Here is a 26,356-nt window from a genome sequence, read left to right on the forward strand (position 1 = left end):
TTCATTGACTCTCATCATTCTTTCAGTCAGAGACATCCCTCTGTGATGTTAAGAAGAGCCATTTATGGCATTTTCAGCTAGACCCAAAACAGCAAAGGAAAACCAACCTCCCAAGAGAATCTGTTCTTGCGTCAGCAGCCCAGTTCTGCAGACTGCCGTGGCTCTGGCTGTTCAAGGCACGAGGCTCACAATATGCATTTGCATTTCTCACCTGCTTGCCAGTATCTCTCAGGAAGCAAAGGCTGAGTCCTGTTTCATCTGTACCAGTGCATAGCATTTACTTTAATTACCTTGTCCTGAAATAGCTGATTTCCTTTTGATATTTACACTCTGTATCAATACATTACAGGAATGGCTCTATCTGGCCTGTGAAAAGTTTCCTTCCACATTATAAAGTCTATGCTTAAATTCTGTTCCCATATTTACCTTTTAGATTATTTTCAATACCTCAGAAAATATTATCTTTTAAATACAGTCCCCTGCAAACCTGATCTGTGAGGTTTAGCCTAGTGCTCCAGCCAGAATCTCACAGACCAAGTGCTTAATGGAAATGAGCAGAAACTGGGAGATATTTCTCCATTATGAGTTAAGTCTTTGAGAGCTTCAGAGCACTTTGGGGCAACAGAAGGGGGAAAAGTATGGTAAACAATTTCAGCTTTTCAGTTTGGAACCTGTTTTGCTGTAATTTTGAGACACGATCTAAACCACAGGCAATTGATCATAATGACAAAAAGGCATTAATGAAAGTAATTGACAAAAGCCAGTACACCTGTCAAAGAAGAGAAACCTTGAAAAGGAACGGCGAGCTTTTGAAGGTCAAGGCTCAGTGTGGTGTAATCCCTACCATCTGTGTTCAGGCTGGTGCTATTCTCAGACTGTCATATGCACTCTCTTCTTTGAAAATAACAGACAAGGGAAAAAAGGGTTACCCGACAGGGAGCCTAAATGTAGTTAGTTTTACAGAAAATGAAAAAGCGCCACTGTATAAACTTAAGATGACCCCTAATTTTCCTTCCCCTTGACCTACACACGTCCACAATTGGTTTCAGAGCTGTAGTGGCACTGGGAATGAAAATAACTAAGGGGCCAATAAAATGCAGCAGTTATAACTGTGAGTTGGAATAGTAGGCAACCATACCCAATGCAATCAGCCAAGCATGGTATTGCCCTGCAAACTCACTAACCTGATCAAGAAATCTCAGCCTCTCCTTCAGCTGAGAGAGCAAAGGGCAAAGGGTCTTGTAGGGTCTTGCCTTGACCCTGCAAAAAGCTCTGGGCAGATTCCTGTGCCCGCACCAAATGTGCAACCCATGGTTGCCTCATCCTTTTGGATTTTTGGGAAGTCCTGCTCCCTAAAGCTTCTGGACATTTTCAAACAGCAGGGAGAAGGCTGACACACTTGTGTTGGATTGTGAGTGTGAGCATATCCATGTGCTGGATCTGCAGAGCCCAGAAAACCTCTCAGCCAGGGCCCGCTGTCTCTCAGTGCACAAGCACAAGGCTGGACCAGGCAGTTTGGGTACCCAGCTCCTGCCAGAGGCACTGCTCAGGATGGGAGAAGCTGTGTTCAAGGCCCTGTGCTTTCTGAACACCAGCTACCAGATATCAGAGCAAATCAGCCCCATTCACGCCTGGCTTAGCTTGTTGCTTGGGTGACTAAGAAAATATGAAGAGAATCTTCTTCACCCACAAAATAGCTTAGCTTGATCAGGTCACTTTGTGTGGTCTGGAGTTCAAATCCCTCAGGCAGATGAGGAAATTGAATTCAGGTTTCCCACACACTGACAGGATATATTAATCACAGCATTATTATATTAAATAAGGGCATTAGCTCCTTCATGGCAGCTCTGCTTTGAAAGAAAAGGTTTAGAAATCCAGCCCCAGAAGCTGGAGTGGAAACTCTAACTGTCTCCTCCAGACATCCTCATAGCATCTGAACATGAGGTCCTGGTGAAGTGTAACGTTTAACACACATATTTGTTCTTGTTAAATCATCAAATGCAGAGGTGGCTGCCTTCTTGCTTGTTTTGTTTCTTATTCCTCTCTTTTCAAACATCCACACACATCCCTCAGGGAACCTCTTTGGGAAGTTGCTCCTTACAGAGGGTGGACAGACATCTGTAGTGATCAAGCATTTGGTCTTCGGGTTTCAGCCTCTTCAGGTTTCTTTCCAACTCTATTCTAGATTATTTCACACCAAAAAATCAAGGGTGTGAAAAATTTTCAAAACTTTTACAAATCCCCAAATTTTCTAATTTAATTTCAAAATAAAATTGATAAATGGATACAGTAGGCTGCTACTTGGAGACTTTTCTGTTTTAAACAGTTTTGTATGAGAAAGGTTCATCTATTAAAATAACGATAAAGGAATTTTTATAGACCTTTTTACTGCAGAATGCAGACATATGAAACTACAAAGCCTAACCAAACAGATCCCCTCAGAAGTCATGTTTCATGCACTTTGTGGGAAATGGTGTATATGAAAAGCTGCTATTTCTGTTACTTTTGAGTCATAGAAATGGTGTGACTAAAAGAGCAGGTATAAATACTATATATGTTATATATACTTCTTGCTCCTGAGAAGAAAAATTAAAAAATAAAAAGTCTGCCTCCATGCACAACACCAGAACACACCACATAAAGCATCCCTCTGTTAAATGGAGATTCCTGGGAAAACAATCCCCATAAAAATAACATATAAAAAAGTAATAGTGTTCCACAAATGTCTAATTAAAAAGGTTCTCCACCTCTTTGAAAGAAACACATTTTATTTGCCTTCATTAAGGTGACCTAACCACTGTGCTTCACCCTTCCCTGCCTGCCTGATGTAATCAACACAATCCCTGAAAACAGCAAACAAGAGGCAAAGAATCACCTTTCTCCCACTAAGCTTTAACTACCTAATCAACTTTAAGCATATACCTCAATTAATGATTCAAAAGACATCCTGTTGACCCTGTATCATCTAACTCTACAGTACTTACAGAAGTTCAGAGCTGGATCTGCCTTGAAAGGCAGTTCCAGAGAATCTTCACCAATACCTTTTTATTCACACTCACTCAAAGTAAACATTTATCTTACTATTTTTAACTTTGACCTGGATGCACTCACTGCTGAGAGAATGAAACTTCTCACTCAGAACTACAAGCAGGCAATTCTGACAATTCTTCTTGTTTGCATTAACTACCTTTTTCAATTAATTCCATTTCTTTACCTTTTTCTCCACTGTAGGTGTCTCAGGATGAGGTTTGCTTGCACCAAACCTGTACAAGCCAAGGTCAGAGAAACTGAGGGAGGCTGAAGCTGCATTAACACACAGGAACATCCAGGGTCCAGCTCACAACTGCTCCAGCGAACTGCTCACAGCTGTGGAGAACCTCATGGCCAAAGCTGTGCTAGACCACAACACCTTGGAGAAAACTTGGAGTTGGTACAAAAGGTGAGAAGTGTGATCGAGTCAAGGAATGCTGGGATACTCACTGGACAGTCGTGGGAGAAGAGACATGACAAAAAGCAGTGTGAGACAAGACTGAAGTCTCTTGATTTATGGCTCTTGAAGCTGTATAAAGGAATGGAAACTTCAGAAAATAAATAAATATTCTAAAGAGTTCACAGCTTTACAGAATAAAAAGTAAAATTGAAATCTAAAATGGAGATGGAAATGCAATGAAGCCTTACTAGTCTGAAACTCAATGCCCAGTGGCAAAAAAAAAGGAAATATGCAGAAAGAAAGAAATGAGGAAGATAAACCTAAAACTCTGCAAAATTTTTATTAAAATGCATAAATAAATATTTTTCTATTATAGACTGCAAAAAAATCCTATTTTGAAATTTCCAGAGTTTGGTATTTTATGCACTGGCTTGCCAATCTCAAGGCACACCTGAAAAAATAAAGTGGGAAAGAAGTAAAAACATTCATAAGGGGAGCACTTCCATGCAGAAAGAGTGAAAGAAGCCAGATCACAAAAAAAGTACTAAAGCAAGAGAGATTTTCATTTGTGATGGAGCTCGTCATCCTTTAGGAAAAGAATCTGACAATGGCTGGGAATAAATTTCTCAGCTCACAATTCTAAGCAGTTTATGTCAACATTTTTTTCTAGTAATTCTCAGGGTATATACATTTTTTTTCTCCTACAAGAGGTATCAGCTCTTGTCAACATGTAGTAGGTGCAAAATTTGTACATTACAGCATTACTGATATGCTGCTGGTACCATCTCCTACATTATAATTAGCTGCCCAGCAAAGAGAACAAGCTGCTGCTTTGCCTTTCCTGCCTTCTGGAATGAAGCATTCCACAAAATGAGTGAGGATCAGGAGGGGTGGAGATCAGGATACAGTGTGTGTGCTCTGAACTGGACTTCTACATTTCAATTTGTCACCATTGTTTTGGCTCTCCAGTCCCCCCTGCTTTTTTGCAAAGCCACTGGAGAGCAGGCAGAAGTCAGGCTGAGCAGGACTGCCCAGTCCCCTGCTCAGGCTGACAAGCTGGCAGTAGATATCTTTCATTCAGTACATCTCTGTAAATTGCACAAAAAAATGCCTGGGGAGCCTTGGTAATGAATACATCAACTTTTACCCTGTACTGTAAAAACAGCTATAAGGAAATTATTTCTATGCTACAGAGGGGGTACACAGGCTAAAAAGAAAACACAACACTTGCCAGAAAAATAAATGCCCTGCTCCATCAGAGAGATGAGGGAGAAAGATAAAGAGCTCTGTTTGTGCTACGCCATCGTATTGGGTTTGCATGGCAAGGTCTGGGGAACCGGGGAGCCACAGGGGTGACTTCTCTGAGGAGGTGCCAGAAGCTTCCCCTGTGTCCAAAGGAACACAAGACAGATCCACTGCTGGCCAAGGCTGAGCCCCTCAGCAGCAGGGGCACCACCTCCAGGATAATGTGTTAAGGAAGGGGAAAAAGCCTGTACAGCTGCACCTGGGGAGAGGCGTGAGGATGTGGGAGAGCAGAAATCCTGCAGGCCCCCAGTCAGTGCAGAAGGAGGGGCAGGAGGTTGGCCAGGCAGGAGCTGGGATTGCCCTGCAGCCCTTGGAGGTCCTGGGGGGCAGAGATCCCCCTGCAGCCTGTGGATGACCCCACACTGGAGCAAGGGGGATGCCCTAATGGGCTGTGAGATCATGGGGTGACCGCTGTGGGTCAGTTTTGCTGGCAGGACTTGTGACCCACAGTGGAGCAGTCTGTTCCAAAGGACTGTAGTCTATGGAAGGGACTTACATTGGAGCAGCTCATGAAGAACTGCAGCCTCTGGAATGGACTTTTGTTGGGAAGTTCATGGAGAACTAGACCCCACACTAGAGCAGTGGAAGAGTGTGAGGAGTCCTCTCCCTGAGGAGGAAGCAGTGGAAGAAACAATATGAAACTGACCAAAACCTTCATTCCCATCCCCCTGTGTCACTGCCAGGGAGGAGAAAATAAAAATGGGAAGTTAAACGGGAGGAAGAAGGATTGAGGGAAGGTATTATAAGATTTGGGGATTTTTCTATTATCCTACACTGCTTTGATTGGTAATAAATTCAATTAATTTTTCCCTGAGTTGAGTCTGTTTTGCCAGCACAGGTTGGTAACTGGTGAGGGACCTCTCCCAGTCCTCAGCCCAGGAGAATTTTCTATTTTCTCCCCTCCATCCAGCTGAGGAGGGGAGTGATAGAGCAGCTTGGTGGGCACCTGGTTCCCATCTGAACTGAAGCAGACTACAGACCCTTCCCCTCATTACCAGGGGCAAATACCAATACAGACAGATACAGCTCCTACCTTCCATGTGATGCTGCTTGCTGCCTGAGTGGAAACTGAGTGAGGAAGTTCTTTCACTTAAGAAGAAAAGCTGGGGAAAACAAATGAGAAAAAACTGTCATGTGATCTATTATTACCAGTCACAGTTATAACCTTAATTTGCAAAATGCAGCACACAAAAGCTCCTGATGCTGGTGAGGGCTTTCATCCAACAGCAGCAAGACAGAAGTGCCTGAGCAGCCCATGGTCCCCACCTTGCTTACCCTTTGTCAGGTGCCAATTAAATCTTTGCAATTTTTGTGCTGCACTCTGCTGTTTCCAGAGTCTAATGGGACTGGCAATGGGTATTGTTGGGATAACTCAGAAACAGCAGGAGTTTTGTGCATTTCACTCTCTGGATTCTTGAATTTCTCAGCTGAGGTCCAGTTTTCAACTAGCCTCAGTTGAGCTGAGAGCAAAAATAACCACATAGCCTACAATTTGAGTTTTGATTGAAACAGCTTTCTGATTTATTAGCCTCAGATAGAATCCTTGTCCAGACCCATGCAGCAGAAATAGCAGCAGTGTCTGAGAGAGGGGGAATTGCGTGTCCTGTCCCCCAGCCGAGCGGGATGGGCTCTCCATTGTACGTATTTATGGAGCTCAGCTGAACCCTCAGGGTAAAAGGGAACAAAGAATAGACTGTTTTCTCCTGAAGCATCTGGGTGTAAGTCTTATTTTGCCAGCAACCGTGGTGTTTATGGGCATGTTTTACTGGAAACCTGCTGCTTCTCACAACGTTTCCTGAGTGACTGTCTTAGTAAAACTGCATCTGGAAATGACAAGCACACAGCTGTAAATCTGAAAAGCAGTGTGCAGCCCTAATAGCTAGCAGCTACAGCACAGCTGTCCTGCTGAACATTGGAAAGATTTACAAAGACAAAGCAGAGCAATGAATATGTTTCTGAGCGCTCTGTGATCACATTACACCTCTTCCAAGATTTTTTTGCTGCAGACATAGAAGGGACCATCACTGCTCTTTGAGTGAGTGCCTCAGGCAGGTAACCTATTATTGCTTACCTGCCTAAGGCACCCAGAATTTCTGCCCTGTACCTACCTTCCAAAGCAATGGTTAATGTTGTATTATATCATTTTTCATTTTCACCTGAGTTGGATCCATGACAAGAGCAAGGCCAGGAAAATGAGCCAACCTAAAAAAATACACACTGCTACAGCAGTGTGCAGCATTTTCAGCATTGCAGGGAGTGTTCATGTAGTGGAATCATCATAAAAGAGACATGTAAGAGGAAGAGGTGAAGGAGATTTGTGCTTTTCATTATCATGTGCCCTGAGCTGTGGAATCCCATAACCACTCTGGATCTCCTGAAGCTCTGCATGTGAGGAGGCAGAGGCAGGAGATGGACCAACACACTTTGCAGAAATACTGACTTGGCTGGCAGGAGGGATTGTTGCTCTACTGGACCAGTCATTGCCAGGGAGGACTGGAGCCAAGGTGCTGGAGTATGGAACAACATGGCAAATTTCCCAGCATTGTAAAGAAATATAGTTGTTCTCTTCTGTGTAAAAATCTAGGCAATAAAGTACTCATTAAAAAACCCCACCCTGATATTATAATAATAATGATTATTATGATGATGATGGTTGTTTTCCATTCCTGAAGCAAGAAATCCTAATTTTCTAATTCAAAATATCTTTTCTTTCAAATGCCCCGAAGTATTGCTAAAAAGTATAACACCTAAAAACACTTGAATCCTTAAACAAATCATCTCACTTGACCTAAGGATTTTTGCAATTCCTGCAGATTTTCACACTTAAACATATTAATATGTAGAGGTGTATTTGTGAAAAAACAGGTGCTATTGAATTATTTAAACTGGGTTGTTTGCTTAAAACTAGTGTTAATTTTATGCATATATATATATGTATATATATACACACAGAAGTACTTACAGTCCATGCTTGGGTTTGGATTTGCAATGGCAGAAAACCAATTATTCACTAAACCACTTTCTGAAGATGATGCTACTTGATGTGTTCTTAAACCTGAGCACCTGAGAATAAGCCTTGAATTTGCTAATTTTGCATCTGCATATTAATTCATACCTCTTGCAGACTTTGGAGACGGCTGAGTACAAACTGCAAAAATTCACCAAGTCTCTCTTTCTCTGAGCCCAGATCTCTAGATTTTTGATAGTTTTAGCTGAAGACCTGTCAATAGCTTCACTAAATGAAGTAAGTCTCCAGCCAGGATTCATCTTTTATTTAGAAGCAACTACATTGTTCCTTTGTAGGTTATACATTGCCCTCCTATGTCCCTGTTTACTCCTCTATCTGTTCTCTGGCATTATTCCCATTTTACTGTGCTATCTTTTTTCTACTTAAGCCACCTCAGGGTATTCCTATGGAAGGAATCCTGTGATAGAGCAGGCTGCTGAAGGTGTCCAGCTCAACATGCTTTGTTTCCTTTTAAAGTAATGTAGATGGGGATAAATGGGGCCCTTAAGAACCGCAGCTCTGGGGAGAAGGAACAGAAATGTCTCTCCTCCTTGAGAGTTTATACATATCCTAGAATAGGGAATGTGTTTCCAGGCCCATAGAAACATACTTTTTCCTTTATTTTTAGTTTCCCTACCTGTCCCCCCCGCCTCTTGTAACCTTGATTTTACCTTTAGATTTTAAAATAATAGCTATTTAGGATTTGGGAAGAGTCAGCAGCCACCCCAAAATACCCACCAGCATTGAATCCACTAAAAACCTTTCCTCTTAGTGAGGCACAAAGCAGCTGGGTGGAGGCATTGGTTTGTGTTTCTCTGCAGTGCCTTTCCCTTGCTCTGCCCCCAGTTTAACAGCAATGATAATGCTCCTCACTCAGCTTGTTTGAAGATTAAATTAGCTGCTATTAGTTCAGCTCTTTGAAGATGTACCCAAAGTGGTAAGTGCTAAGTGTTACTAAATGAATTTTAGTCATTAGACCCTGGAGAAGTTTTGTTTCTGTGGATTAGGGTTTGAGCCATGGTGAATTCTGGAGCACAGGAGCACCCCTGGGTCCCCTTGGCTCAGCACTGCCAGGTGGCACACCAGAGTTTCTGCCCTTAAACACAATCACCTTAAAGGCACTTAAAGGACCAGGCTGCAAACTGACTTTAAAGAGTAATCCTTGGTCTTCACAACTCTCTCATTTTCCAAGTGCTATCTCGGAAAATTTCTGTCTCCTTTTTAACAGAACTTTAAAGAAGCATATCTCCTCCATGATTTATTAAGCCAAACTTCGATTTAATTTAAAATATAAAAAAAAGCTGTCATCCTGTCTTTCAAATTTAAAGGAAAATGGGCAACTACAATTTCCATTAAATTACTGCAGATTGTAAAGGCGCAACAGAGGTAAGATTTGGGTCTTTATTCAAGCCCTCTAGTGGTAGTCGTCCTGTTTGTTAACATGGGAAATTGCCACATAACTAAACTAAGGATTTGGAATCACTAACAGGAAATTAGAGGCATCTGCCCTTAGAAGCAGAGAGAGAAAAAAAAAAAAGGAAATGTCAGTAGAAAATATTATTATGTAATTATTTCTATGCAGAAATTATTGTGATTTAAATGTTCAGAGTAGTAGAAATCCTAAATGCCAAGTCAAGTAAACAGAAAAGGCAGAAAGTGCCACTCTAAGCAGATGATAAGGCCTGACCTCCAGGGAGTGACAGGTGCTATGGACTGAAAATGTTCTGCAAAATCAAAGCTGACCCACTTCTCCAACAGACAGAGCTAGAGTGTCTGAAACTCAGGATCTGGGTACTCTGGTGCTGTGGAGGAGCTGTCAGTGAATGTGCTGCCCTGGCCACACAGGCAAACAGCTCCTTTCACTCCTCCAGGCTTCATTACTGCCACTACTCTCCAAACACTGTGCTGCCATTGCTGTGTGTTTCTTAGACTTTCCTTCCTCTGTTAAGTTCTATTTCAAAACAAATTCACAAATGGCCCAGACCAAGGCAGCAGAGACAACACAGAAGCATTTCAATGAAAATATTGCTGAAATTGGGGAAAAAAAAAAGGGCTCAAGATTTGGGAAAAATAATCATGCAATAAAATCAATATAGTTAGGACCACTCCTATTGTAATGTGTATTATATCATGGCTGCCTTTTGTAGAAATAAACTGTTAAAAAAAGTACTGCTAAATTTAAGCTTAAACCAATTTTTATAAATGCAAGATGACATTACAGTTTGTTTCTAGAAGCAATTTCAGGATTTTAACAATAAAACTGACCTGTCCAGAGCCTGTCAAATAACCAGCCTGCCTGTCTCAGCCCCCAGGTTAATCTGTATATTCTGCATAGGACTGTACCTGAAGCTATTTTACTTGTTAAATGGCTAAATAGCAGCTGATGTGCCTGGCAGAGCATTCAATGTTTCTCTAGAATAACTTTCACAGAATTTTCTGGCTGATAAAAGCTTTACTCTGGTTCTGAGTGTTTCTTCAGCATCTCCTCTTAACCATCTAGAGGATTTTCTGGAGTGCTTACATGAATAGAGGTGCTTGTTAGAAGTACTCATTTCAAGGAAGTGTTTTGTGAGTGAAACAAGAATTATAATAGACAGTCAAGAGATCCTTTGGGGAAAAGGGGCTGGTGGGAACAGACAGAAGATCCTTGCTGAATAAAACATTTTTTCAAGGAATGTCTAAGCTAAGCATAACAAGAGATCTCTTCCAGAGGGGATGGTCTTCACCCTGGATACTTTCCCATTACTTTTCTCATGCTCCATGAGAGCTCTAAAGTGTCTGAATCAATTCTGGGCTATCCCAGAAAAGTGTTAAAGACATTTATTTGTATTCTAAGCATTTGATAAAGTAATTTTTAAAAAGGCAAAATAATAGATAATATCCTGCTTAGTACAGTCCTGACAATTAGAATAATAAAGTGTTTGCTGTTTTGCTTTCAGTTACAGTATTACACAAATAAGACAAAAGAAATATTCACATAAGGGTCTCTGGAAACTATCCTTTGTGAGAAGGATGATCACTAGGTAATGTATAGGCCATGTCCAATAAAAATGTACAATGAGCACACTGTGTAACAGAGTTTAATTTCCTGGCTCTTGTGGAACTTAAATCTCAGCTTTAATAAGAGTGTGCTGCGGCACAAAAGGCACCATGAAGCAGAGTGATGCAATGGCTACAGTGCAAGCTGAGCGCACAGAACTGTGCTCTTTTCCTGGATCTACTACTGGCTTCCAAAATCATTTTGTACATGTCACTTCTACAGCTCAATTTCCTCCCTGATAAAAACGGGACTAACAATGGTTTCTCACCTTTGACACTCCTGGATGAAAAGTGCTTAGTATTATTAATTCATGAATTTATCAACCTCAAGCAGAGTTGTGACCTTGAAAATGGAGAAGAGTTCCAGAGTCTGCAGGGGCTTCTGTGGAGGTCATTAGAGCTGTTTGTTTAACCAGGCAAGCACGTGGCTGCTAAAGTGGTGGTGCAGGGCTGAGGAGGGGAGGCAGCGTCACACACCAGATCAGGGGGTGGTTCTCATGCCCACACAGACAGAACCAGGGAATCACAGCACTGAGCAAAGGCTGGAATAAGCCCATCATTCCAAGTGGAGGGGCTGCTCTCCTCCTGGGAGACACAGAACAAAGTTTTGAAAAACCCTCCATGCTTCAGTCCTATATCTTATGGATTAGTTACAGCAATCAGTCACAACTATTGATTAGTGTGGCAGTGCACAGGGACTCACAGTAAAGCCTCCTTCTCAGTAGAGATCCCTTGGGAACATTTTTCTTTTTTAAGGTATTAAAGTGATCAAGAATACTGAGGTAGTGTTTTGTAAATCTTTACCAAAGAATGGCAAAACCCAAGATAATTCATCATTTGAGTTCCAAAACTTCTAAGAACATTTTTCATATGGAAGTCAGCCTTAGTCCATTGATATTTCATAATTCTATATAATAATAGCCCAATAGTTTGCCTTACCAAAATATTCAGCTCTTTATTAACTTGCCTTTTTGCCTTATTGCAGAGAGAATTGGAAAGCCCTGAGTGAGTTACAGCTAAGGGTTCTGCAGCTTTCACTCTGCTCCACAATTTCCTTTGTGCTCTTTTAGCCTATGCTAATTGTGCACCACTGCTGTCATTGGAGCACATGTCCCCTGCTGGACCGCATCACCAGAAAGCTCTTCCAGTCCATCTGTGACAGCTCCAAGAGCACAGGAAACACTCTCTGTGGATACACTGATTCACTGTGGCAGGGGATAAGTGGGCTGGCAGCCATGGCTTTGTGCATTTTAATAACTGACAAAAAAAGAGATGGGAATGACATTCAGGAAGTGAAACAGAGAATGTAAATTTTCCCTTCTCAACTGACCCACCATGCTTGTGCTTAAGTTGCATTTTAAAGGACTAGAAATTTAGCTGGGACAGTGATAACTGCATTTATCTCTTATAAAATATATTACACCTCAAAGTAACTTGTATAACAGATACACATTTTACCATATAAAATGCACCAATGTGCTTCAAAAGATTTGCTTAGGGCTTTCTTGTTGCTGTTGTTTTGTCTTGTTCTTAATGGGGATTAGTAATATGGAGTGGTAAACTGTCTAAGATTAAAGAATGCAGAGAAAGTAGAAGTTCAGCCAAGCAAAATACTTATCTGGATTACCCATACAGTATCTGTGTAGGTAAATGCAAGCACATAACTTTTGGAGCTACAGAGATGTTCTTAAATCTGATATACACAATGTGGGTTTTGTCCAACAAATAACTAGGAGTCATATCATATAGTGTGTATCATATAATCAGTGTGTAAATATGACATACAGAGATTAATGCATGACACATTTCTTCTGACAGTCTTAGATCATATTCCTGAAACTGAAAAGAGATTTTGGATATCAAGAAAAAACAGTACAGAAAATAATTTCTTCTCTAAAATCTCTGAGACTTCTGTACAGATCAGACTGATATTTCAGCAACTTTCCTCACAAAAGCACAACAAACACATCATAGTAATTAACTGGAACAGATACCAGTGGGACTCTCAGTTAAGAACATTCAGCTTCATAGGGAAAATCATGACCCTATGGATTTTTCAGTTCCAAGGAAGTTATGACTTAGTGAATCCTAAAACACCCTTGCGCCCTCTCTTAAGCTGTTGTTAAGTATTTATGTTCCATTTTGAGCTGCTGACCAGCTCCACATGGAGGTGATCTAGGAGCCAAGGGTTGCCTTAGCTATTTATTTTTTGTTTAGTCTCCTTGATGTGAAGGAGTTTAGGACACTTTGAACAGCAAAGGAATTGGAAGTGTGAGACAACATTTTCTTCTGGGGAAGTAAAAAAAGTTGAAGAGAGAATATTTTTTTCACAGCATGCATTTAGTGGTCTTTAAAAAAATAACACAATATCACTTTCCCAGCAAATGAAAGAAAACAGAAAAGCATGGCTGCTCATAAAACTATGTCAAAACACTTCCTGACTGTTTTCAAATTTGATTGGCAACATTTGTCCAGCTGTAAAAAAAGAGATAGCATGTGTGCCATAATCTTTAGCCTTTCAGTCTGAAGTGACTGTAAAAGACTCACTTTAATTTAAAACATAAACAAATCTCTTATCTAGCTTGCCTATTTTGGAATATCAGTGCAAACATAACTTAATAACTAATATGGCAATAAAACTTCTGCAAGAAGAAATTTATAGTACATTAATCTTTAGATTCTGTATTTGGACTGGAAATTATTAGATGATAATGGAGTAAATGCTTTGCTAAGTGAACACAAACTTAAATACTGTATATATCAAATGTGGACATGCTGAAGAATAAATCTACACTAAGGCTTAATTAATTTACAGAAAGAACTTTCTTAAATGAAAGCTTCTGAAATAATAAGTCCAGGGAAGTGAGTAGGCCATCATTAAAGGGCAGGAAGTAAATTCAATGGGAGTGTATTAAATGAGAGACAGCAAAGTTTTCTATTGAAACAATGAAAAAATATCTACAGCCATCAAAGTTTCCCTCTCTCAGTTAGGAATCAATTTTTATGCAGCCTGGAGGTGCTGCCAAACTTATTAATTAAAATTGTCTTAATTGTGGGGTTACCTGAACACAGAAGACTGCAGATTCTGTAGAAATATTACTTCCACAAGGAAGAGAGTGCATATAAATACATCTCAATATGTTCACTCACTGCTCACCACTTAAAAGTCAAACTCTGTGTCAGGTTTAGGTTGCCCTGCATTCTTCATCTTTTTTTTGTGAGAAAATCTATGCAACTAGACTACCAAATGTGGTTCTGCATGTGAAGTCCTAGCAAGCAGCTGGATGCAAATAGAGATCATCAGAAGTCAAGAGGAAATTGAATCTTTGCCACATGGCTTGCACTAAGGCAGTACCAGAACTGAACCATGGCCATTTCTGGACCTCCAAGTCAGCTGTGACCCTCAGAATCTTATGGATAACTTGGGTAAGAAAGCCACAAACACATATCTTGTGCTGTTTCTTTCCCTATTTCTTTCCTTTCTTCTCAGAGCACTTCTATGCTAATTGAACTGTGGAAAAAAAATAGAAAGGTGATTCGCCTTCCTACATTCCAATGATTTTCAGTTAAAATGAAATCTGGTTAAACTGCAGCAAATGTCTGCTCTGTAGAATGAGAATTGATGGTGGCCCATGTGGATTGGGTTGCCGGGCAGGGTTTTGGTAGTGGGGAGCTACAAGAGTGGTTTCTCTGAGAAGGTGCCAGAAGCTTCCCTTGTGTCCAGCAGAACCAGTGGCAGTTTATAAGGATAGGGCTTCCATCCAATGTGTCAAAGTGCATTTTAAAGAGATGGGCCCAAGCATTTCCATGGATTAAACATTGCTTCACTCAGTGTTGCCCAAGGTCTCATTCTGAAAATTGAGCTGTGCCATTTATGTCAGTTCAGCTGCACAACACCAGGTACAGCCTCCTGGTTTTGCAAAAGTAGATTTTCCTGACTAATGGCCTTCTATCCCAACGAAATGCTCACTTCCACTGATAAGGGTATTGCAGGAATAAAAACAGCAGGGTGTTTGTTGGCAAATAATGTTTCCCAATTTGAGGAAACAGCTGGGGAAGACGATTGTCAGACAGGTTTAAGAAGCACAGAACAGACAGGAGCAGCGAGAAAGGTGAGGAAACATGACCTCAACTCCACCCAAACCACAGGCCACCCACATTAAATTTCTGATATTTACAGATGAAATAGGAGTTAACTCTTCCCAGCTTCTTTCTGTTTTCCTGCCTGCCTAAAGCTGTGACCTATGGCTACACAGGCTTCTGCACAGGCTCAGTAAATCCCAGTCAAACCCTCTGCATCTCTCTTACCCAAACCTTGAGTTCTCCCAGGGCATACTAGTTGAGCTGCAAGGAATGGCCATGCCCATACCTGGGCCCCCTGGAAATAGGAATCCATGGAATGAAAGGGGGATAGTGAAATAAAAGCATAAAGATGGAAAAGGGTAAAGAGGAAGAATGTTAGAATTTAAGAATAAATATAGATAAGGGAAAATAAAAGAAACTCTCCCCCAGCCTGTCAAGAAAACTTTGAGATGCTTAGCTTTGGAAAAAAATCTTAATAAGAATAAAATCTTAATAAGAATAAGAATACAAAGCTTCAAATAATGAGTCCAAAAGAGTTCTTATAATCTTGAATTCATTTTTCAATAGAGAAGTGAAAATCAGAGAGCAGTGTTAATTAACATCCTAATGTCATGTCAGTGCTGGTATATGTATGAATTACTGCCACAAGCCCTAGAGCAAGAGGTGTGCTGTTATCTCTCTGATAGCACTCACATATTTCTTTCCTCATTTTTTTGGTATTGCTGAGAAAGCTATCATCCTATGTAATCACAAAAGACAGCTGAACATGGTAAATAGATGGTCCCTTAGTATCAAAACTTTTGAAAATATTGTCATTATTTCCTTGTTAATAAATGTTTAGGTCGGGATTTTTGAAAGAAAATCCTTTTACCAAAATCATCTACTGCACTCATCACTGGCCTCATTTTCCATACACCAAACTTAAGCAATTTGCAGTCAAAAAGAATAATTTGCATTAACTTGCCATGAACCATTTTTTGATTCCTCCTGAACTGAAGTCACTATCAAGTCAACACAGAACTATTCTGTAGGTAAATTCATAAATCATGTTTGCCTACAGGACACAACACCTTACTCATATACAATTTTCCTCCCAGTTACTTTTCTTTCTATTATGTTTCTCCCTCTCAATCTACTTCCAAGAGCTAAGCCTTTTGGAAAATAATTTTCAGTGTTGCAACTTGTGTGTATTTGCACTTTTAGAACTGATTCCTGATAGTCTGTGTTCAGGTGGGAGGAAATGAGTAATAGGGATATTAAGGGCCAGGGATACTGAGGGGTCTTCAAGGTATCCAAGTAATTCTGAAAAATCTAAGGCAGCCACAACTGGCTGACAAGGACTTAGCACCCTTGTAGTTCATCCTACAGACTCTTTGAAATGATCCTCCATCCCTTTCAAGTCACAAGGTCTCCATTCATTTCAGTTTGCAGGATCAATCCCATGAGGCTAAAGCATGCCAAAAAGCTGTCAGAGGCTAATAGCAAGGACATGTGACAGCAACACTTCATTCCCTGCATGAATATGGGGGTTCACCTGGCATGAATAAGAATTATGACTTCAGAGGGGGATTTTCTGATAAAACCTCTGATTTGTATCAGCTCTAGTCCCTGTGACTTTTAGTTCTAAGCAGCAGACTTCTAGGCACATTTGCACTTCCTTTAGCTGTCCCATGCAATGCCAATATTCTGTTCTTTCCAAATTGCTTTTCATAAATTAAGGTGGGGCTAATTTAGCAAACCGTCCATCAGAAAGACTTTTCAGATTAAGGAAAATTTTTCCATAAAGTGATTTTTCAAACATGCCTTGTTTCATAAAAATAAAGTCAGATTAAAAGTATTTTAAGGGGCCATGTCTGTGAAAAAAACCCCCCATTTTTAATGGCTCATGGTGGCCAACAGCAACAATGGCTGAGGCTGGGACAGTGCTGCAGAGCAGAGGCTGCTGCTCTCCTAATGACTCCAAGCCTACAGTGAACACAAACTTAAGTGAGGAATTTGAGACTATTATTAGCTTTCATCAGTTTCTCTGTGGCTTATTCATGGAATCTGGACAGATCCCAGAAGCATGGTTTCTCAGCCCTCATTAGGCTCTGCAAAATGAGCCTCTCCTACTTGGAAATACCTACTTGGCACCGATTCTCTCTCTCTCCTCTCTCTTCTTTCAGTGGGTGTTTTGTTGCAATATTCAGGGTTCACATTGGGCCAGATCCTTTTCCAGAGGAAGGGCAGAACCACGCCTGTAACAGTGAAGGGAAGGCTGCACATGTCTTTGTTTCTTACAGCTGCACACATAACACAACTGAAAATGTCTGCAGAAAACCAAGTTCACACTCAAACACCCTGAAAAGCACCAGCAGACCTACCTTTGTCGCTGTGTGCCCTCTCTCTTGGATACACAGGCTGCACCAGACCTGCTCTCTTGCAAACACACAGAGCCAGTGACCTGTGAAAATGCTCCTGATCTTTCAAACATGAGCTCTGCTCTGCCAGCCCCTCATCAAACAGAAAGATCATTTATGTAATGAACCATCCACAAAAGGCTTTTATTCAGAACACACAAACACGTGTGTCACTTTCTGCTCACAGTACTCAACATGCCAGCACAAAAGGAAATTCATGTGGATGAGATGGCAAAGGAATAATCTTTTAAAAGGTCGGTGCAATGCTAAATTCACTTGAATTGGCCAGAAGGAGCTAAGTTTGAGATACCCTTTCTCCTGACTGAAAAGCTCAGTTATAGGTCAGCCAAAGATGACTTGGGTTAACAACCTAGCATCCAAAAATAATTGTTTTGTCTGCTAGGAAAACAAACCCTCTGAAGTCAGGAATGCTTTCTCTTTTGAAGAATGGGCAGCAGTAGTGCCAGATGACAATCCTCTTTTGGCTGGATGCAGGCTTCTTGCTTTCAAGTGTTTCATGGACCTTTAGAGTAATTCCCAATTTTTCTAACTCTTAACATTTAATTTACCCAGATTCTTCAACTTCAGGGAGATATTTGATATTTATACTTACTGAAACTGCAAGGTATTTTCAACACCAACAGTCCTGTTTTACTCTTCATCCTTCTCTGGCACAATTTCTATCACCAGTTCCACCACTGTTACACCTTTTCCTTCAGTTAGACTCATTAAAGCATGGTGTCCTCATAGTAGGAGCTTTTTTGCCTAAAGCAGTGACAGACAAAGAAAAAAAGCCAGATCTGTTAATTGATATTACTGACAAGAGCCCTGATTTCTAAAGACTAATATATGAGGTTTTCGTGAGGGATGTTGTTCATGCAGTAATTTTTTAATTCCCTCCAGATTTTAAATGAGTTTGTTACCAAAAACTTGAGCTTTGCAAGTGGCTGTTGGTGTATTTTTATGTGCATAAAGGACAGAAAAACAAAAACACTGATGTTAATCAGCGGGGATTCAGTTGGCATGGATTACAACCACAACCAAGTTTTTAGTTCTGCCTCATGGATGTCTTACAAAACAAGCAAAGCTTTCCAAATGTTTCATAGAAAATATCCAAAATAAAGTGGTGGTATGTCATAAGGGTACAATTTTTTTGTTCTTTGAAAACCCAGTAATAATATATTCAGTTAGCATATTTAAAAACATGCAATTAGGGTTTATTTTCAATAGTATTCTGTTCAATATTGAGAAAATAAAAATGAATCATGCAAAGTGGACTTGAAAGACCATAAATATTACTGTTAATTCTGGGATATTCCACTTTTTTGGTGGCAAGGATTAAGAGTTGGGAATTTGCTATGTCGCAATGGAAAGTTTGATATTAAACAGTTATCATTAGGCAGCACCAAGAAAACCACTTGTTCTCAACATATTTTCCTTTCCATAAACCAGGGAGCCAGAACTTTTCCATAGAAAAAGGAAGAGGAAATAAATGGATTTCATATAAAACCACTGAACATTTTTGGTCAGACCTCAATTATTTTCAAAGGCTTCATGGGGTGGTAGTGGTTCTGTTTCAAATTAGGGAGATGTCCAGGAGGCACACAAGAGATTGGGAAGTGCCTTCCTCAGAACGCAGAGATGCTGCTACCCCAGGCAGATTCAGTTAACTGGGAAATAGAAAGCACACACAGAACTTTAACATGAATGTAACCAAGGAATGCAGCTGTTGGTTTCATCTGCACTGTTTTCCTAGACAATATCTAATTTACCTCTTTCAAAACCACTGACTGAGAAAAGGTTGGCTTGTCCAGGCACTTTTTTCTTTCCCTATGAAGCCTAGATTTTATACAACATATCAAAAATTAGCTACTTCCCAGTGTTTAAACTTGCTGCTACTCCCAGAAAAATTATATTGCTCATTATTCTGTGTAGTTGAATAGCTGGTCTGCTGCTGAACTCATTCATCAATCTACCTTAGATTTTAATAGGAGGATCCAGCTGGGCTGCCACCAAAATTCATGGCACAGCTCTCAATGATGGACACTGCAGGTTGCCAAGGAATGCAATGTGCTTATAGCAGATGCCTTTAGAATCATTAGGAGCTTTGTACATATACATCTATATAATGTATAGCATTAATTTCTTAGCAGTAGTAGACGTGAGCCTAAATATTGCCATTCCAAAGCCTCAGTAATCAATAATAATGATGAATGAATTATTAACACAGAACTTAATTCAGGAGGTCCTGCTTATGGAATTTTGACAAGGAGGCTGTGAATTACTCAAACACACGCTGGTACTGGAAAACAATGTGTTTGCAGCATTGTTCAAATACTCAGAATTCAGGCTGTCTTTTGTTTTGGCCAAATCCATCAGGTGGTTCCCTATGGATTGAGTGTGCTAAAGCCTTTCCTGTAAATCTTACCCAGGCAAATATAAGTATGAAGTGATACAACCACAGGATCATTTAGGTTGGAAGATACTTCTAAGATCATGAAATCCAACCATTGACCCAACACTGCCAAGTCCCCGCTAAATCATAACACTAAACACCATATCCGTGGGTACTTTAAACACTTCCAGAGATGGTGACTCCACCTTGTCCCTGGACAACCTGTTCCAGTGTTTGATAACCCTTACTGTGAAGAAACGTTTCCAAATATCCAAACTAAACTTCCTCTGGTGCAACTTGAGGCAGTTTCCTCTTGTCCTGTCTTGGTAGGTGGGAGAAGAGACCAACCCTCACCTGGCTACACCCTTCCTTCAGGTATTCATGGTAATGATTAGCTAAGAGAGTGATTATTCCCCCCTTGAGTTCCCTTCTCTCCAGGCTGGACTCCCCAGCTCCCTCAGCCACCCTTGTGCTCAAGAGCCTTGCCCAGCTCCATTCCCTTCTCTGGACCTACTTCAGCCCCTCAATGTTTCTCTTCCAATGAAATTCCAAAAAACTGAACAAAGTATTCAAGGTGCAGCTTCACCAGTGCTTATTACTGTATTTAATTCCCTTTTCCTCTGAATCTGGTTACTACTTTTAGAACTTTCCTATTGCTATTCTGGTCCTTTGTAGACTGGTTATTTTCTTGGACAGACTTTATTAAATCAGTTACTCTTTCCTGACTGCATGACACATGAAGGAGAAGGATGGAGGTACCCCAAAATTGTCATTCTTCCCTGTTCTCCCTCCTTTGTTTCCTCACCAGTCTTGTAACCCACAATAAAACCCCTGTTGAGAACCTTTCTTGTTCCCAAGTCCACCTCTAAAGTTTGAAGCTCTGGCTCAAACAGCTAATTAGAGAATTTACCTTCTATAGTTCCCTCCACCCTGTAGTTTGCTAACCCTAATCAGCTTTGCCCATTTGAATGCTTCCCCACATCCTGCACTCTAACTAAGCTGACATTTTGTCAGGCTGAGCTGCTTCTTACCTTCCTTTCAGTTAAACTTGATAATTTGTTCACAGAGTCAAGATACAATTACTCTGCAGGCAGGAACTGAAAGCTTTCCACAGTTTACTTTGTCCAAAAATACCAGTATTTGAAAAACTTTTTAGAATGGGCGAGATTTTCATATAATTTAAAAGTGAAGGGCAAGAAAATATTTAAGAAACAAGCAGAAAATTCTTGTTCTGAATCCATTTTCAGTTCAGATACCATTTGAATTTATTAATCTTACATTTTCATCAAATTTCTAAAATATGTCTTTGAGACTCCTTATTTTGATATGCTTCCTTTTAGAGAAAGACAGTTTCAATAAAAATCATACAGCAGAGGAAAAACTACTAGAGATCAGCACCATTTATTAGCCAAGTTCAGTTTTTCCTATTGATTGTCAGTACAAAATAATTTTGCTTGGATTTTTTGGCACTGTTAAAGATTAGCAACCCCCCTGCTTCCCTAAAAGAGCCTTTAGAATCTCAGAAAAATCTGAGATAAAAATTTAGGGCAGTTGATTAGCATCATTTCTGCAGAGGAATGTGACAACTGAGACACTCACCATCCTTTATTTGCCAGAGCTTTCAGACAATTGACTTCACCTATGCAGATTTCTGACAAAGGACATTCAAAGGTCACTCCAAAATGTGTCCCTCCAGGCCACGGGGGCTTGAGTGCTCCTGTCCACAACTTATTTGCTATAGTCCACTGCTTTTAGGTACATATGAAAAGAGCTTTGTGCAAAGCTTATATTAAGACATCTCTGCATGACCTTCCTTTGCTTTTTTCAAAGATTCTGGACAGACCTCATCTATGTGGCAAAGGTCAAATGGGAAACATCTTGAAAAGAGCTACTGAAGCAACAAGGGAATGTGAAACTTTGAGCTCTTCTGCTCTCAGCCATGAAGCTACTGTACCTTATGAGTAAGCTCATGGTTCTTTGTTCCTTTGAGACTATTTATTAAAAAATAAGCCTTTGAAAGCCCTCTTTATTTTCAGTTTGAATCATATAATTAAGGTGAGGAGGTGGAAGCACACTTAAAATGCTTTCACTGGAGTCACCTTTGTGAGTTGAGGGGAAGGATCTGTATTTACAAGAGATGAAATACAGGTTTGTGAAACATAACCACAGAGGATGTATTGGTATTTGAAAATGACAGTTGTACTGAAAAACTTCATCTTGAGGTACATTTTATTACAGAAATCTGACAGTTCAGAAGGCTTGATCACTCATGAAGCTTTTCATAGTACATTTCTATTCTCTTTTAGCATCCAAGACAAATGGAAAAAGAGGCAAATCATTCCAAGTCTGCTCAGATTCACATGTTTTACTAGAATATTGCCTTATTTTTCCTAGTTTGAGATCTTACTGATTGCCTTGATATGTCCTCATATCAATTCTTTTTCAGAGCAATCAGTTTTCCTGTTACAAGACCTGCTACAATTTTGCTCTCAATTTCAGAAGAAACCTCCTGAACCTCTTTGAGATAAGCAAGCAATAATATGTCACACCCAAAGAAATCAGAGGAAATATGCTGTTCTTAGAGACACCCAGAAAAGGTCATCTATGAAAACAAGAATAAAACCAGCATTTCCATCCCTGGCCTGCCTCAGATGTTGAAGGTAGGGAATGCTGAGCAGGGGAAAGTCTGCCCAGGCTGAGGGCACCTTGCAGTCCAGCATAGGGCTGTGCTCAGACACAGGTGGCCATGGAGCAGATTTTAGGGGACAGGCTCTGTCCTGGCCAAGTGCCACCATCCTGGCTACCACCAGGGCTTAATTTGAAGGTTTAAATGGAACCTTGTTGTGCCAAGTAATGGATGTATTTAGAAACATCAGTATTAGAGGGACAGATCTCTTCTGAGATCACATTTCTGTACCTTTCAAACAAATTCGTGGTGTCAGGTGAAGGACAGGGTGCCATTTAAAAAATAGGGATAGGCCTTTTTTGCAATTTGCATAATGTACAGTGGTATTTGTGATTTCCATTTTGTAACTCAAACAGAGAATATTTACTTGATATAACATTAAATGTGAGCTCTGTGAAATATTGCAATTCCAGAAATATGTCAAGAAAACGCACTCATCTCAAAAATCAAGCTGAAAAACCATGATCTGCCTTTTAAGAATCTGCCTGTGCCAATAACTCAAACTCTTTTTCCAGTATAAAAGCAGGATGTGCCTATTTAACATGACCACAATGTTATCTAACAGAAGCCCACAGAAAACATGAAACCTTTGTCTTACAGTCCCTAGGTGAGCACATTATCATTTTCTTCTTGTCACTCAACACTGAGCATGTTAGATAACAACCTATAATAGAATTTAATATAATGGTTTCTCCAGTCAATACTGGGATCAAGATTGAGATTTTTCTAATGGGATCTGAGTAGCCAAATCCCCTGGGCAGCATGGATGATCCCATCAGCCTTAAAATTCAGTCAAGCAAAGAAATAGTGTCAACATAATTTGAATATTGGGAAACAGTTGTTGCCTTCCCTACCTTAAAATGAAAACCCACACATAGAAACATGTATTTATTAGAACATTTTTGAGTGAAACATTTTTTCCTCAAAGGGTTTTTGTAAAGAAATGTCTTGTGCATTTATGGAATAGCACTTCAAGGTTCTGCATCTGCCCTCCTATTTTTATCATGATAATAAAAAGAAAACGGCAAAGAAACATAACAAATACAATTCTGAAATTAAATAATTATTTTGATTTTTTCTTTTGTCTCATTTAATTGGAATAGGAAGGGACACTTAGTGGCAGGTTAGAAAGGTGCTTTGCTGGCTGATCCTGTGCCTATCTCACAGAATTTCTGGGCTCATGAAGCAGCACTGAACACCAAGGCAGAGGAAACCTGACAGCTTCTCATGAGCCCCACCTGCTTGACCCAAGACAAGTACCCAAAATAGTCCCACCAAGGGTTTTTTTAACAGAAAGGGAATAGAGCTTTTCTGTTACAATTTACCATGAGTCTGCCTGGGGCTGCACCAGCACTGCTCAGGTAGCAAATCCAATGTGCAATTAGTTACTAAAAGATTGGAGACCCAGCTTTGACTTCAGGCATCCATGAGGAACCAAACATCCTCTTTGCCTCTTTGATCCTGCCCCTAAAAATAAGCCGGTGATGATAGTACAGTCCCACCTATTGTTGCCTTTCCTTACACAACAATCAGCCACTCTAACAGAATTCAATCTGATAAACCAACTTTTATCCTCAACTTTTCTGGTTCAATTAACTTGTAATAACTAAAACTCTCAAGGCAGCTGAAAACCAGTCAGGAATGATCTTTCATGTACACTAACATCTGATTCCTGGGAAATGAACTGTAATTATTAAAAATAGCTTTCCAGTTGAATCCATATACTGACAGGAGGCAAATATACATTAAGAAGTTAATTTAAAACTACTAGGGACATGGAACCATAAGCACAAATTGATTTGTGTGAGTTTAGATGTCCCTCTGCACATTACAGATTGCTTTTACTGGTAGGTGTGTAAAAACATCCTACTATCAGTACTTTAAAAATGCAAAGATGTAATCAAAATTGTGCCACTTTAAAATTTGGAATTATCCACATTAGTTATTGAGAAAGTAAGCATCACATAAAATTCTCTATGGATTTTTATTTACTTGTCATGCATAATATAGAAGCAATAGTGTTTCTATTCTATTATAATGAATAAATAGGTGCTCTAATATATAAATCTCTACATGTATGTATTTGTATTGAGATCCTGCCTTGAGACTGGAAAAATACCAACACCCAGTTGTAAAAATGATGTCTTCCAGTAAGACCTTACAGTACAAATAGACAATAAAGACAGGGAATGGAAAAAAAAAGCCTTGTTATGAACTTTATGATCTTGGACACTGAGGGAGTAAAAGATTTTCCCCACCACCATAAGTAACTTCTGACAGAAATAAGAATCAAACCAGAATTCTTAAAATGCAGCCTTGTGCTCTAACCACATGGCCAAAAGTGTCTGTAAATTATTAAAGGTTTAGCAGGAAATTATGTTGTGAATTAACATGGAGAGTTGCTAATACAATAATTGGGTTTATTTTGCATATTTGCCTTCTGAACTCCTGGGCACAGCAAAACTCTTCAGGGAGTGGTGACTATGCCAACAAAAAGAGTATGCATGTGTATTCAGAGAGATCTTTTCAAATCACATGGCTGGTTTATTTTTTTCCCATTGACCTTCCTGAAGGTAACTTAGTGCTGACATGCTATTGTTGAATGGTTTTATGTGAGAAAGAGAACAAAATACAATTTGGATAAATGAAAAAATAATTTGCTTGAAGACAGAGTACCACAGGAAATAAGATTGCCTCTTAGCAATTTGAAAGAGATTTGAATCTGGAGGAAAACAAAAATAAAAGAGAAGGATTCTGGAGGGTAGGAGTACCCCACCATTGTCGGTTCTACCACACTCTGGGCTAAAACACTGATAGACACCTTTGTGACTAACACTGCTAATTAAATGCAGCTGCTAAAACATTTCCTGGCTAATCTTTGGGTATGTTACATTTGACCCACACTGCTGAAATGCTGCTCCAAACTGAGTCATGTCTTGTGGGCACCTTACAGCTTAGTCCAAGCAAAAACCACCACTAAAACCAGTGGTGAGTTGTACTAAAATAAGAAGATAAATAATGGAATCAGCTACTTCCCTCTCTTTGTCACAAACAAAAAATCCAACCCCAGAGATGCAGTGAGCTCCCCATGGCTGTCGAACATCCATCCTCTATAAACGCAGGCTGGAGCCACATCTGGGCACAGCCCCTGCCCAGCTCCTGACACACCAGCCAGTCTGCTCCTCAGGCTTTGCCTGTGCACACCTTGAACTCCCCTCTATGGACTCCAAAACCAGAACTAAATTAGCATGAAATGTAAAAAAGAAAATTAGGGGAAGTATTAAAAGGCTGTGAATAACCAAACTCAAAATAATATTTTTTTTCAGTTTGATTACTGTGCCTTCTGAGTACAGTGCTGAGAGTATGAAAAAAGTCCCCAAAATAATACAATAGACATGCAGGAGAGGAGGAATGGAAACCAGATGTTAAAGAAAGGTACAATTAAGAGTAAAATTTGTGGCACCATACAGTTATCCTCCACAGTCTCCAGCCTCGCTTGCCTCACCAGGTCAGTGTAATGCAATTGTCACCTATAAAAATCACAGTAATCTCAATTTTACACATATCTCATTCTCTAGGTTGCAGCTCTTTTCAGCCAAAATAACTTCTCTCACAGCACACCACAACAGGGATGGACTCCTACATGCATCACTACCATTCCCAGATTTTTATATTCAGTTTCATTTACAGACTTCTTGGAGCAGAACAGCACTAAAAACAAGCAGGTTTTTAATGTTTGTAGCACGTTTGTGTGTCAGTCAGTGTACAAACAATGTAATCTTAAAGGGCCACATTTCCCCAGCCTTTTATGCAGATCTGAAAGGGTTTCAGCTCCTCTTTACTCCCACTTTCTCACACAAGAATCACAGTCCTGTGAGTTGGCCACAATTGCTGCTTGTACAGAGCATAAAGCACCATATTCCAACAGTGAATTAATCTGAGTAACATCTTTATGCCTGTGTGTTGGGAGATATTTTAGCAGTTATTTTCAAGCATTCCTCAGCTTTCTATT

The 26,356-nt window shown here is 40.0% G+C and overlaps 1 long non-coding RNA gene across 4 annotated transcripts in view; it reads right to left on the reverse strand.

Moving 5' to 3' along the window:
- Positions 1-26,356, reverse strand: part of LOC135451607 (uncharacterized) — a 49,768-nt gene that overhangs the window by 11,184 nt on the left and 12,228 nt on the right. Inside the window, exons 3-7 of one of the 4 annotated variants that reach the window (XR_010441375.1) lie at positions 17,877-18,028; positions 16,991-17,101; positions 5,769-5,838; positions 3,481-3,559; positions 3,215-3,409 (exon numbers count right to left, since the gene is read on the reverse strand). This is a non-coding gene — a long non-coding RNA (uncharacterized LOC135451607). Of the gene's footprint in view, positions 1-3,214; positions 3,560-5,768; positions 5,839-10,868; positions 12,039-16,990; positions 17,102-17,876; positions 18,029-18,795; positions 18,934-26,356 lie in introns of those variants that run through there. The other 3 variants (XR_010441377.1, XR_010441374.1, XR_010441376.1) reach the window with 3 other exon arrangements.

Source organism: Zonotrichia leucophrys, chromosome 9 (assembly GCF_028769735.1).
Source record: "Zonotrichia leucophrys gambelii isolate GWCS_2022_RI chromosome 9, RI_Zleu_2.0, whole genome shotgun sequence".
In the NCBI taxonomy this organism is placed as follows: domain Eukaryota; kingdom Metazoa; phylum Chordata; class Aves; order Passeriformes; family Passerellidae; genus Zonotrichia; species Zonotrichia leucophrys.